Below are 14,516 nucleotides of genomic sequence, written 5' to 3'. Positions count from 1 at the left end.
CGCATTGGTTTAAAGGCTCAGTTGTTTATATAACTGCTAAGTTGCTGGTAAATTCTATCCAAAAATCTAAGAAAAACACGAAACGTTACTAAGTGCAGTTACTGTTGTTACTTATGGATTATGATAGCACAGAACATTTATCTTTGTGAATAAGAGCTGAACTTGTTATTTAAATCGTTGTAATGCCATCTGAACAAGAGAAATTGCTAGAAAGATCGCGTTTTATAAATGATTACGAGAGAATTTTAAAGCGGAATTGTTAACAATTGTCAATGAAATAATGTTCAAACTAAAAATTCCCTTGAGTTGTGATTTATTTCTTCCACTTTTTTTTTAAATTCTCATGGAAATGGAATGCATTTATAATGTTTCATAATATTTCTATACATTTTAACACACTTTTCAGCCAAGCGGGCAGGGACCAGAACGACCACTGTTTTCTCTGTTGTTCCTAACCGAAGTGACTATTTTTCCTCAAACTCGAGGCGAAGGATATTAAAAAAAAATAAAAATGAGTATGTCACACATCTCGGACTGCTTCCCGCATCCACGGACGCCTCGACGAGCCAAAATATCTGTGGGCAGCGGGGAAAACGGCTCCCATTTTTCAAGTTTTATTTCCTCCATCTGTCTGCTGCCCCCTCCCACTTCAACCCCTTCACACCAAAACAATGGGACCGTGCGCGGAAACACGGATCCTCGCGACGTCCGCAGGCGGCGACCCCCCCCCCCCCCGCCCCCCTCCCCCCACCTTCCCCGAGGGAGCGAAGTGGGTACCTTCCTCCCTCGCCCCGCCGCCAGCTCTCTCGCCCGTATCCCCGTCCGCGCCCCCAGCGGTGAGATGAGGCGGGGGTGGGCGAGAGATGGATGAACGGACGGGCGGCGAAACGTTATATAGTGGTCTGGAGGGCCAGGCTGTGGGTAGACGCGTCTGGAAGTACTCCCGGGTGTACTATGTAGGATATGCGCGGCCTCGAGGAGCCCGTGAGGTCCTCATTGGAGGAGAGGAGGAGGGCGGGTGGACGGCGGGGAGGAATATAGTGGAAAGGAGGAAGGAGAAAGGGATGGAGAAGCGTTTTGTTTTGACGAATCGGGACGGGGAGGATTCGTCAGGGGCCCCGCGTACTGGACCGGCGACGCTCCTCTTGTCCGTCAATTCGTCGTCCTTCCAAAGAGGGTACGGGGGGGGGACAAAAGGGGGCCGAGTCGGATCTCGCTCGTTGGCAGCGCAGGCGGGGGAAGGGTTGCACGAAACCGCCACCCCCGCCGCTTTCATCATTAGCGTCCTACTCCCCGTCTCCTCTTCAAAACCTCCCTCCTGCTTTGAATACGCTCATAAAAAAGAGAGAGATAGGATGGAGAGGGTGTTTGGGGAGGGGGAAGGCCATGCTCCCGGGTGCCCCCCGCCGCGCGAGGATGCCTGCCCTCTGACCTTTTTTTATTATATTATATCTGCCTGCCGAGCGAAAGGGACGTCTTCCTCCTCGGTGGTTATGCAGGTCTGAGAGGCGCGTCCACGGACGGTTCCTTCCGTGCCTACGCCGCTGGAGGGGCTCGAAGGGCGTCCGCCACTCACCCCGTGATTGGTGGGTAACACGGTAGAGCGTCCCCTTAAACCTTTATTCCTCAGCATCAAGTTCCTGTCGCCGTTGACGGCCGACGTTTTCTGGGAAAACGGAAACATCCCACCCCGACACCCATTTTCTGGCCAAGGTTACGTTTTCCCCGAAAAATCTTTCTCTGCGGGGATTCCGAGGGCTTCATCCTTTATGGTGAGAGAAGTCGTTGTTGTTTCCAATATTCTAAATGTTTGCGTCAAAAATAATCTCGTTTGTGTTCAAGGGTAAGCCGGCATGTTGCGTGGGATGTGTCATGCTCCATGAAATCTATGAAATCTTGCTTTTCCTCGGAAACCTATCCCAACTAGAAAGGTGAGGAAGATTTGACCTTGGTGTTGAAACTCAGAATGTTCAAATTTTCGAGGACAAAAGTTCAGATAGAACGTTGAAACAGTATAAAGAGGATATTGGAGTGTGCGTTACCATTTGTCCTGCGTTCCAAAATGTAATCAGTATTTCTCACTAGTGAACGGGATTTCTTAAATCCGAGTAAAATGGATAACGAATATTCAATAAACGCCTAAAATAACCTTTGAGTTCTTTTATCGATACCAAGCTCTATTTTTGTAAGCTATGAATTTTGCACTGCAGATCTTTATTTCATTCTAGTTCATTTCTTTTTTTATTAACATTATAATTTAAAAATTATTCCTAATTTGATTCAAAAATATGAAATTAAAATGAAAACCCAAATAGTTCTGTAATTTTAAATTTATTTGGAATACGAAAAAGTTTACTCTATGTTATATATAAAATATCGTACTGAGTTTCCAAAATAGTTGAATAATTTGGATTAATAAAATCAACCCTAATTTAATGACACAGCAAATACTACCATGCTATTCATTTTTTTCTTACAAGTTAGTTTAACTCAGTATGAGTTAGATGGCTGGAATCAAATAGCGACAAGTGTCTAGTTCCATCATTGCATTAAGAAACATGTTAACTTGGTATGCATACATTTTGATAAGCTTAGCAAAGGGGATTTTTATTGTATTCGAGTTGTTTCAGCTAAGTTTAAAGATTTTATACCCAGGATACATTAAAAAGCTTCGTTTGCATTAACCCCGCGACCTTCAAGAGTTAAATTCAAAACAGAAATGCATCACATTAACCACTTGCAACAAGGATAAATGATTTAGAAAAGATACACCAATTAGTCAGGGGTCCAGCAGACAATTAACCCCAGCGATGCGTAAGGAAAGCTAAATGGGGAAGAAAAACCATTCAAAACACGGGCTCACATCCTCGACATAAGCGCTCTTCTTTTTTTTTCGCCGTAATACCAAACCAAAGACTCCATTTCAATTCCGTCCTTTCTCCGTCGCTTGTTAACTGTCGCGGTTTCATTATGCAATGTATTTCATTTCTCGTCTGTGTTTCATGTTTTCCCGCAGTGCGTCACCCCCGGCGCTCGTTACCTCTTGCCCCTCTCCTTCCGTCCGCACTCTAGGCTCGCTCTCTTCTCCCCTCACAGAGGACAGACAATTGACAAACGACGTCCTTCGGCCAGATTGGCCACTCCAGAGGATCTTTAGAGTTTCCGCTGCGGAAGAATGGAGAAAATTGCCCTCCTGACCCGAAATTACTAAGATAACACGAATAGTCTTTTAATTTTATGCTCTATTTGCCATTCTTTTTTGTAACGCATATATTTTTTTATGCTGGCGAAATGTTGAAAGCCTCAAAAGTGAGTAACGTATCCTATGAAACAAAGGAGGAATCATTAAGAGACGATATATGACGTTTACATGCAGTCGAACTCCAAAAAATATAATCTGAAGGCCTAAAATAAACGAAACTTGAATGCCAACTGCTGACTTCATGAAGCCAAAGCGCTACGTTAACTGTTATCCCTTTTTAGTTAAATATGACGTTACTTCAGGATGTTCAAGTTTTATCAAGTACACTTCTCAGTGTTGAACCATGTCAAAAATGAGTAATACGGACGAAATTGATCACATATATGGCCATGAAAGTTCGGCGACTAAATTATTCGAGGAGTGACATTATGGTAAATATGTTTCCTCTGTTTGCCTAGATCATGCCACCAATTAATTCATTTGCTGTGAAAATTTCGAGAGAGAATCAATCTCAGTATCTCAGTTTGCTAAACAGAATCATTTGACAGATCAGAATGGACAAAGTTTATGGAAACATTATGAGATATAGAAAGATATTGGGAAGAACAGAACTTTCAAATAGGTTGCTCTCGGCGGATTATACAATCTTGGTGACTTACTCAAAACATATTTATGAATCACTCGTGATGGGCTAGTTTGGAGTATAGAAAGGAACCCGGATTAAAATACAGGTAACGCCTCTGGACGTCCTTAGCTAAACTCCAAGAATATTATTCAGGTGCCAGACCTTCCTGAAACTGCTGTAACCACAGAAAATAAGCTAAGCATTTCTCTCTCCGTTAAGAAGGCGAAGAGATCAGCTCCCTTGATTGAAGAGAGCACTCCTCTTGCCTTAAATCATATTTCAGAAATTACAATATATTTGGTTAATGAATCAGTCAGTACAAGTTTGGGTACCAGATGGGAAACCTGATGGACCATGATCGTCATGGCGCGGCCGAGGAAAAATGACTGGTCACCGTATCTGCAGTATTGTTTTTCTAACACGCTGAGGTAATAGTAATTGAGACATGGAAAGAGCAAAGTGAAAATAGAGGTGTAGATGGATTTAGAGCAGATGAAGTCGGGTGTTTGTAATCGTCTCAATTGTTTTCTCGTCTCACTGTTAATAGTCCGATGTTAAGGCCAAAAAGTGCTGTTTTCGGACTAAGGCTAAATAAAAAAAAGAAATAAGTAATTGTAACAACGGATAATGGAATTTTGGTTATGACAAACATATAGGGGTTGAGGGAAAGATGGAAGGACTGCAATAGGGAAGATCTTAACAAGAAAAGAGTTGTTTTGGGAGAATGGTAGACTGAAGCAGGCTGACCACGTCCAATGGCCCCACATGACGTTGGGAAGAGCTTTGAAAGTAAAATAACCTTTGTTATACTGTCAGTTAATGTATTTGGTGAATACATTTTAAATATTTAGTGATGTTAAACTAAAATAAAATGTAAGAGGTAAGATGTTCAAGTAGAGAGATTTTATGTTAAACAGTAATATAGAATGGCAAAATTTTCAAAAGTTCTTATGTCAGTGAATATTCAAAAATATGCTAGGTGGAGAGGACATTAGAAATACAATTTAAGTGAAGGGAGCTTTTACAAAGAAGAAAAAATAAATAATGTTAAGTCTTAATAAAGACAAAGGACAATTTGGAATAATATTAAGTATATTAAATTGAAGCTTTGCATGCATGGTTCCCGAACGTAGTTTTTATGGAATCGCATGTTGGAGGCGATTGAGTTACGGTGGTGGAGAAGAATGGATAAAATAATACGCATTAAGGGCAAATAAAGAAGGGTCGGGAAAGAGAGGCTGTAGAGGAAATTCAAAGAAGGCGGAATACTAGATGGAGGGATGGTCTTGAAATATTTGAAGAGTTTATAAAAGATAGGATGTCGGATAGGAGAGTGAGAGGGATGAAGAGCCATTTTTGGATGCCAGAAAGGAAATCGAACCAGAAAATATGAGAAGCTGGATTTAGTGGAGAATGGTGGGAAAAATCGACTGGTTTGGAGGAAATTTCTTCAAGGTCCAGATTTTTGAGTTTAGTCACAGGGACAAAACTAATTTTTTCTATAGCTAATTTATTACCATTTACAGGAGGGACACTTAAGGAGGGACACACCTGTATGACACTTAATAGGCATTCATGGATATATGTTTCTATTAATCCCTATATGAACAGGGATTAATTAATTACATGTAAGATGAAAATTCTTAAGAAAAATAAAAATTTCCATGTCTCTAAACATACTAAATTTTATGATAGGAAATGTCAGTAACGATTTAAATGACCGATTTTTAGCGTTCAAGTTACAAGAATAGAATGCAAGAATCATTTAAACAGGATTCACCTAATAATTTAACTTATGCTGTCATCTCTTCATATAAGAAACTAATTGTAGCTAAACGAAAGTCTCCGAGGAGACGCATCATACCAATACGATCGTGCACAGAGATTTGGCTATTATGGCCTTCCTGTTCACGTGTAAACTTCAGGAAAGTTCATTAGAAACAGCTTCGAAGCAGTATTAAGGTAACTCGACTGCATCTAGCGAACAGTGAACTCGTGTAAAAATTAAGGAAAAATGTTTATTTGTGTTAATCAGTCATAATGTTGAATACACGAGCACTCGTACTACGGGTATTTTGGACCCTTTGTTATTCCAGAATCAAATGAAAGTCTAGGAAAATCGTCTGTTTCGTGGAAAACTGTTAAAAATGAAAGAACGGAAAAAACCGCATCATTATTTGAAAGCCAGGATTGGGAACCACTAAAAAAATGGAATTTATATACATATTTAAAACAGCAATATATGTATATAAATTTTATGAAATTCACACTGACATAAATGAGTCAATGATAAAGGTTAGAGGTCACTTCCAATGCATCAGTGCTAATAATGCTACATATTTACGTAAAAGTAGGAAAGGAAGAGGGTTTCCCGCGGTTGGTTCCATTTGATCGATGAAAGCGTACATACCTTTCACAGTGCATGTATCATGATGACTACTTAAAACAATTCCACATTGCTACATTATTTTTAAGTTCATGGGCATCTAATGATTTACTACAACAAGAATTTACTCGTCTTCAAATTTCCTTAGTGTTTAAAACTCAACCTCCCTTTCTGCGTAGAATTATTGTATGCTAATCGTCACTATCGCACGCAATATTTCGTCTCAAGTAAAGAAGAGTTCGAAGCATTAAAATTAATGCATCACAATCCTCGACGGTTCAGTTAATAAGATTATTCGGTTTACACACTGCTGCATAGGAAGTGATGATGATCAAACATTCAGGATATTGATTGAGTTTGGAGGATTTTAATGAGGAAATAATCCTTGAATCAATTTGTAAGTAATACATCCATAGCTTAATATGCGATTTAGATAATGAGAAAGAGTCAAAATACTGCGCTTTGCACTTCACTAGCTTTTTTAAAAGTTTATCGAAGAAATTCTCTCATCAATTCACGAAAGGATAGAAAAGGGTTGGGTGAGCGGTCATGAGAAGGAATGTCGGCACTGACCGTTGATCAAACACCGGCCGTCACTGACGATTGATCCTCCTGAAGCGAAGCTGTTACGTGGACTAGGGAGTCTCCATGCCATCCCCCGGGACGGCCCTTCCATCCTCTAAAAGAGAATTGCGCGGAGGCCAGTCGGCGTTCGTGGAGGGCCGCATTCAAAAAAACCCTTCACTCCCTGAAAAATAAATGACAGGCCCGCATTCCCATCCCTTGCCCCCGCTGCACGAGGGCATCCCCCCTCATTACTTAGTCAGTCGCCGGCGTCCTGCCTCGGCGATTCGGGGGATGGATGCGCTCTCTCCTCGGTAAGCCACCGGCCAGTGGGATGGGGGACCCGGGGCCGGGGGCGGGAGGGGCGTGACCCGCCACCCGCGGATGAAGACGGCCCTCGCCCGCCGAGCGCGGGGGGAGGGTTAAAGGAAAGGGGGGGAGGGAGATGGCGAACGGACAGATGGATATCGCGGTGGAGATAAAACTCACCCCCGCCCACCCCAAGTTCTCCCCCGCACTTCTCTCTCGCCTTTATGTGGTGCACTCCCCCGGTAACTGGACTCCCCGCGCCGGAGTCCTCTCGCACGAAACACGATCGCCTGTGCCGCTGCCGGCGAGGTCGCACGCGGTTGGGGGTTACGGGGGCCTTTTATTTTTATTATCATCTTTCGCCGGGCACGGATTGTTCATAAAGGAATAAATGGCTCACATCCGAGCGTAGAGCGGCGATATGATTTGAATCCCGGCGAATAAAATGAACAGAGCTTTGATGATGGGACGCCCTGGTCTCCGGTAACCGCTCTTGGTGGGAAATGGGCCGTTTAGTGCATCGCACGCGTTGTAAATATCTACGCTAATAAACATACATCTTGAAGAAAATCTGCCCGGCACGCATTTACGCTGTTTTGATACTTTTTGTCTCATTAAAAAAACCTTATGCCTATACGTCTGTGAATTAAGCTGCAATATATATGTATATATATATATATATATATATATATATATATATATGTATGTGTATTAACACATACATATATTTTTTTCGTCAGCATCAGAATCTGATTCTGATATTTACAAAACATTTTACAGGGGATAGTAAGAAAAATACTATTGGGGTAGGGATTGCTTCAAAGGAATGCAAGAAGTATGCAAAATTGAGAGAGTCAGGTGTGACTTCGCGGAATTTCCAGTTCCACGAAGGAAAGGGGAAATTTCACGTGAATTTTGATTTCCCTAATTGATAGGCTTTGAATGAATTTTATATTAGGTAGCGCTTTAAGTAATCCAATTATACTTATTCTTGAATATTAAAATTTTTCTTTCATATAATTTGATTAATTAGGTGGAAGCAACCCAAAAAATTTCCCTAGCAAATTGTAAACAATTGAAACGATCACCTATTAGAGCAGAGGGACCCGATATCTCTTCAGCCGTTTGCTTTGCTTCTTATCTGCATCAAAGATGGCATAGGTAGATAATGCGTCGAGCTAAGTCCTTCACCGACATGTGCTCAGATTACAATCTCCTCGTGAACGCCAGTTGACAAATGGCGAAAAATGGGGGTTCATTTTTTTCTGCACTCTGAAATTATCACCCACATGAGTTGCGTCTTAACGCCTGTCTGTGCGTCTGCATCGCCCAGAGACCTCTTCCAAATTGTTATACGGGGTGAGTGAGATATCTCCGAAAAATTCAAAGATAAAATTTTTAAATTTATTTTGCTCCCGGAGTTTAATTCTCTTTTATAAGTATTGCATGGAGTATGATGTCGTGAAAAGTAATAGTAATATCTTCAGTGAAAACATTTTGAGCCACTAATAATATTTATTGTCGCTTAAAAGGTTTTGATTTATTCCAGTCGGTTGTGGCAGGAATAACCTCATAGCTCATAATACAAATACAACAGTTGTACCATCGTCAGAAATGCTTATTCATAGGAAACCTTTTACTCCTTGTCCCATGGCAATGCTAACCGTTTACACAATATTATAAGCGATGAAGTTTTGATTAATCATTGAACTAATTATTTCCTTTCTTCTCACACGCTATTTACCTTGCATTTCAACTAACTGAATGAAAACATCTTTTATTTTTTCATGAAAGTAATATTGTATTTATATAATGCTTTCAATGGTGAGTAAATATTTGTAAGTAATGGTGTTTACTTTTTTCATTTTTTACGCATTTTATTTTTTTTGTGGAATACTGAAAGTTCTGATAAAAAAATTATAATTTTTAATAGCTTAGGGCTTTGGACGAGGGTGGTCTGAAGGGTTTCCGAACTAACATAGATACAAGACATTTTTTCTGAATTTTTCTGAGGTTGGAAACTTTTCAAACCACCCTCGTATATAGTAAGTGCATTTAGAATATTTTGACCCTCCGTCATAAAGAGGTAAATTTTACTCTCCTGTTTATATCATTCACATTGCATGGCGCAAGGTGAGAATTACAATTTGGTCTAAAATTTTCCGTATTACTTTAAGAAAATTGAATAATCGAAATGTGATAATGAACGCATTGAAGAGATGCTAAAGAATAGAAGTACGTATATTGACGTCACTATCATTTATTACCGTCAATAGATTTTGAGCCCTTAGAAGAGATTCGTCTTAATAAATACGCGTACCCTCTTTCTTTGATAAACTTTGTAGTATTTTATACGCGTTCTTAGGGTTGATCGGTTTGTATGTGCTAGACTGAACATGAATTAATCATTTCCTTATGTTGAAACAGAAATTAATTATTCCTTAAGTCGTTATTCTCGCCGCAGCATTCATGAAAGATGAATTCTCTGAAAAACAGCGTGCGTCAACCATCATGTGCGAATGCCGAGGCGACTGCATCCGGCTGAGGAGGAGGAAGAGGCGTCTCATGCAAACCCCGGGGCCGGGCCTGGAGGTGCACCGTCGTCGAAACGGCCGAAGAACCTGCCGGCCGCGTCAAAACCCGGCGAAAATAATGTCGGGGAAAAAATCCCGCCGGGATCGTTTTCAAAACGAGTCGAGAGTGAATTTACGACAACCACCTCGCATCAGCGTCACTCGAGGACGGCCAGTCTCTTTATATGAGGTGTAAATGAATAGAGAACATCTTGTTGCATTTCAGAGGAGGGAGGAGGGGGAGTGTAAGGAGGGGTAGGAGGAGTAGCAAAAGGAAGAGGAGGGGCAGAGAAAGGACGTGCGAAGGAAGGGATTACCGAAGAGACTGCAAATCCTACAAGGCGGCCATTCCCGTTCTCAACTCAACCCCTGCCATCCACTCCTTCCTCTTCCCATCCACATTTGAATAAACTGAAGCTGGAAGGAATAGAGATGTCTAAACTCAGAACATACAGCAAGACTTAGAACTATTCACGGAGCGTTGATGACAGGGGCGTTGAGTAAAGATGTTAAGAAAAGACTCGTAAAAACTTTGATATGAAGCGTAGCTTTGTACGGTGCGGAAACGTGGTCATCGAAGCTGGAGGATAAACGTAGACTGGAGGTTTTTGAAATGTGGGTGTGGAGAAGAATGGAGATGGTGAAATGGACAGAGAAGAAAACAAACGAGGAAGTACTTGGTATGGTGGGCGAAGAGAGGGGTTTGTTGGGAGAAATCGTTTGGAGGCAGGAAAAGTGGATGAAGGGGGTATTGACCGGCAGTGAGAGGTTGAAGACTAATTGAGGGGAGAATGTTAGGAAAGGAAAGGGAAGGAACAGGATAGAGATTTTGGACGGTATGAAGGGAGGAAGAAAGTACTCAGAGATGAAGAGGGACCTGATGTAGAGTAGGATGTTGTGTTTTGCTAGGAGTTACAAATTATTTAATTAGTAGCTATGTACATCCAAAAACTTACCTTAACCGGTAGATTACCTAATAATAATAATATAAAATAATAATTATATACATATATTCTACCTAATTCAAGAAAAGAATAACAAGGAAATTCAAACCGAAATTCCGCTGCATGGCGAACAGATATTTATTCACATGAAGATAGATATAAGGAAAGGGGTTAGGAACACACATAAAAGACGAACACAGGAGAGGTGGGGGAAGATGGAATCAAGCAAATCATAAGGGCGAAATATTTTAGAGCAATTGACCCGACAAGTGGAAAGATCCGTGGTTCATGCCCCCGTCAAGGAAATATTTTTGCACTTGTGAACTGCTCAATTCCGCTTTTCCCATCTTTCCTGTGTTGGGCTTTCATGTATGCTCCTATCCATTTTCCTTATATCTATTTCCATGTAAATGTATACATATATATATATATATATATATATATATATATGTATATATATATATACATACACACACAAATATATATACACATATATATATATATATATATATATATATATATATATATATGTATTTTTTTATACATTCTTCGACGAACTTGCATCTTTAGCCCCAGTGTGTATATGATTTATCAATTATGTGGCATTTTATGAGGGATTGGTTTGAATCGACAATCTTTCTAGTTACATTTCAATATTTGCTATTCATAAAACTCCAAATATTTAGATCTTGAGTGTTGCATGCTATGTTCTATGGTTTAACGGAGGCTTGTTTTGATTAGTGAGCAATAAGTTGTCATTTGCGTATCATAGAGCAGATGGAGAAATTGAATTAATAAGTTCGCTTATTAATAACAAAGTCAAACGGAGTCGATTGCAAATCCGTCTAATGTTTAGCTTTTAATTGATTTTTCAAAGTTCTTGTTACCGTTCCTTTCTAAGGATGGAATGGTATACTTTATGATGAAAAATTCCCTCAATTTAATAGGATACTTTCATGTATCTGGCAGTTAAATTAGATTCCGAAATTCAAAACTATATCTTGAGTGATAGAGCGCACGAGCGTTTCTTATTTTCAGTTCAAAAGATTTTTATAATTAAATATGCGCGCAAATATGAGGACGTTCCCTGATTGGCCAAGAAATTTCCCGGTATTGGCGCCGGATTTTTCCTATATAAGACGGGACAACAAGCTTCTTTTCATCCTTGACCTGAGGACGCCAGCAGGATAGCTGGCGAAACTGTTGTACATTTAAACGACATACGCGGACGCAGCCCGAAAAATGTGGAAATCACCTACTCATCGCCGCGGAAACCTTCGAACGAACAAAAGATTTTTAGTTTTCCATAAAAGAGATATGTATACTGTTGCATCCGCAATAAGGTTTCCCACTATTTTGGGTTAGGGATACAATGGGTAGCCACCCAGGGGGATGATTTTCTCGCACTTATCCTGGCGGGGCAATGCAATATTTTTTTTATTACTCAGCTCCCCTAAGTTCGACCATTTCTCTCGCCCACGGCCTCTTCACCGTTTCATCGTCGTCCGTAAAGTTCTTCATTCACTCCCCCAGATGGTGCAGAGGGGGGGGGGGAATGGTGATTGGAGGAACGGTGCGCTTCGAGCCGACTGACAGTTGGAATGGGGACTGTATCCTCACCGAACAACGAGCCGGGGCATGAACTTAAAAGGCCGTTTACGACGCCTTACCCGTACATAATTTTCGCCCCTGAGGCGGTTAATGGTTAAAGGCATGCCTTAAAAGTTTTGAAGTTGACAAGCGGGGATGCATCTTACTCGTGGCTGCACTTAGGGGGGGATGGGGATGTGGGTGGAGGGGGTGAGGAGGAGGAGCGGATATTTCGGTAGGAGAGGAGAGGCAAGGCGGCGGGGCCGTGGGAGGGGTCAGCACTTAATTTCAACGGAGCCGCGCGCGAGGCACTGCAAAAAAATACTACTTTTAAAAAAAATATCACGGCGTTGGCCTTTAAAGATGAGAGTTTGAGACGCAGAGGATACAAGAGCAAGCAAGGTGTGCAGGCCCACGTCCGCAAGATATTTTTCGCTCTCTCTTCTCCTCTAATTGCCTCCAAGGAGAATGTGATGACCCTAGAAACGCACGCTAGAGAATTTGGAGAGCTAAAAAGAGAGGATGGCTGAATAAACGCAGAACTGGCCTATAACGAGTATTTAAAGATTTTCTATGGTCAATAAGTTACTCTGGAATGTTTTCAACCATTTTTTTCAATGTCGAAGAAGTAAACGGGAAATTGATCGATCATCGAAATAGTTGACTAGAAATGATCAACAGGAGATATTTGATGGCCATTGCAGCTCTTCCATTTGTCGAAAAATTAAGAGGTTATCTTGATTATTTATCTACACATTTTCATAAGATAAGTTTATAATCAATTCAATAACTATCGCCAGCACGCGATGAAGTTGATGAGGTCTGCTAATTCCGTTACGTGTGATTAATTAAAAATCGGTCGGCATATGGTGCATTTGACCTGTAAGGTAAGGAAACTGTAATTTAGCAAATGCGTAAAATTTGTTCTTCATGAGAAAAGTACTGGAAAGTCCTTTATGAATAAATTCATAAAAGTGAAAAATAATTTTAGCGAACCGGCTGCGAGAAGAATTTGAATGTTTTAGTTTGGTTAAATAAATTAATATTGAAGCTTCTTTGGGCCCTTGGAGGAAATTAAAACTCGGTGCATTCATAAGTATTATTAGGATTTATACTCTTACCATACAGTTTTGAAGCCTACTGATTTGTGAGAATATTATTCTCTGATGAAAGATGAAATATTGGTTAAAGCATGAGCATTTAAAAAAATGTTAGATTTACTCGCTCGATTTTATCCAAAATATTTAACGATGACGACACAAATTTGGCTGAACCCCCCCCCCCTCATTTTGTAATACTGCACCTTTTTCCTGTATTTGTGCTCCTTGTACGAGCACTTTATATTGAGTCATCGTTAAAAAATGAAATTACTGAGGAATCTGTGTATATGCCCTTACCCCTTTTGTTGAGACTTCCAGTAGGTATATAAATGCAATCTAAAGATTTTCCGCAAGACTAGTGGACGCAATGAGGCTAGTGGCAGGGGACAGGGTTCGGCGTCATCCTCCCCAACTACGAATTCACTTTCCCCGACCGACGATTACTATCGGAGATCCATTTCATGCTGCGGTGATGCCTCATTTAATGCGAGCCGCAGAGAGGAGACGGCGTTACAGGGTGGAGGACGGAAAAGGGACGATGGGAGATGGGAAGGGGGGGACGCGCCGAGAACGGCGTCGTTCGTGAAAACAAAATAACGAAAAACGTTTCACGTGATAAAAAATCGCCATGTCATAAGCGCATTTTTTTCAAGCACGTGGGAGGGTATCCAGTTGCGAGCTGTGAGAAACATTTTTCGCCTCCTAGCGCTGCTCTTTCATAATGCTTTTATTATTACCAAGTGTGTAATGCGCCTCCTTGAAATTTATCGGCAGTAAAAACGAAAGCAGTTGGGATGCTCTTTTTTTTAGCATCTTTTTGCTAGAGCCCCGCAGACCTTTCAATAATCCCCGATCGGGCGCAGCAGGAGAGACGTGGTGAAAAATAATCAAATATTAGCTCCAAACGTTCGTTTGGACTTTTTGGATGATCGATTTTTACACTCTTCAGATATTGATGGGGATGCAACTTCGATAGGTCTCACTCTCGGGAAAGAATTCTTGTCTTTGATCACTCCGATTTTAAGCATTCGCATTAAAATTTTGAAATTCAAAATCTAATGCGCTGAAGGAATAGGAACAGCACATCAAAATTCCATTGAATCGTATCGATAGTGAATTGAGGAACTATAAGTGGACACTTGATAGAATGAAAAATAGACAATGGTGTAACTTTTCAAAAAATGAGGGTTGTCCGAAAAGCAGTGCCCGTTTTGAAATCAAAT

The sequence above is a fragment of the Hetaerina americana genome, unplaced genomic scaffold (assembly GCF_022747635.1).
Source record: "Hetaerina americana unplaced genomic scaffold, ioHetAmer1.1.p SCAF_8, whole genome shotgun sequence".
Taxonomy (NCBI): domain Eukaryota; kingdom Metazoa; phylum Arthropoda; class Insecta; order Odonata; family Calopterygidae; genus Hetaerina; species Hetaerina americana.
This window is presented reverse-complemented; position numbering follows the sequence as displayed.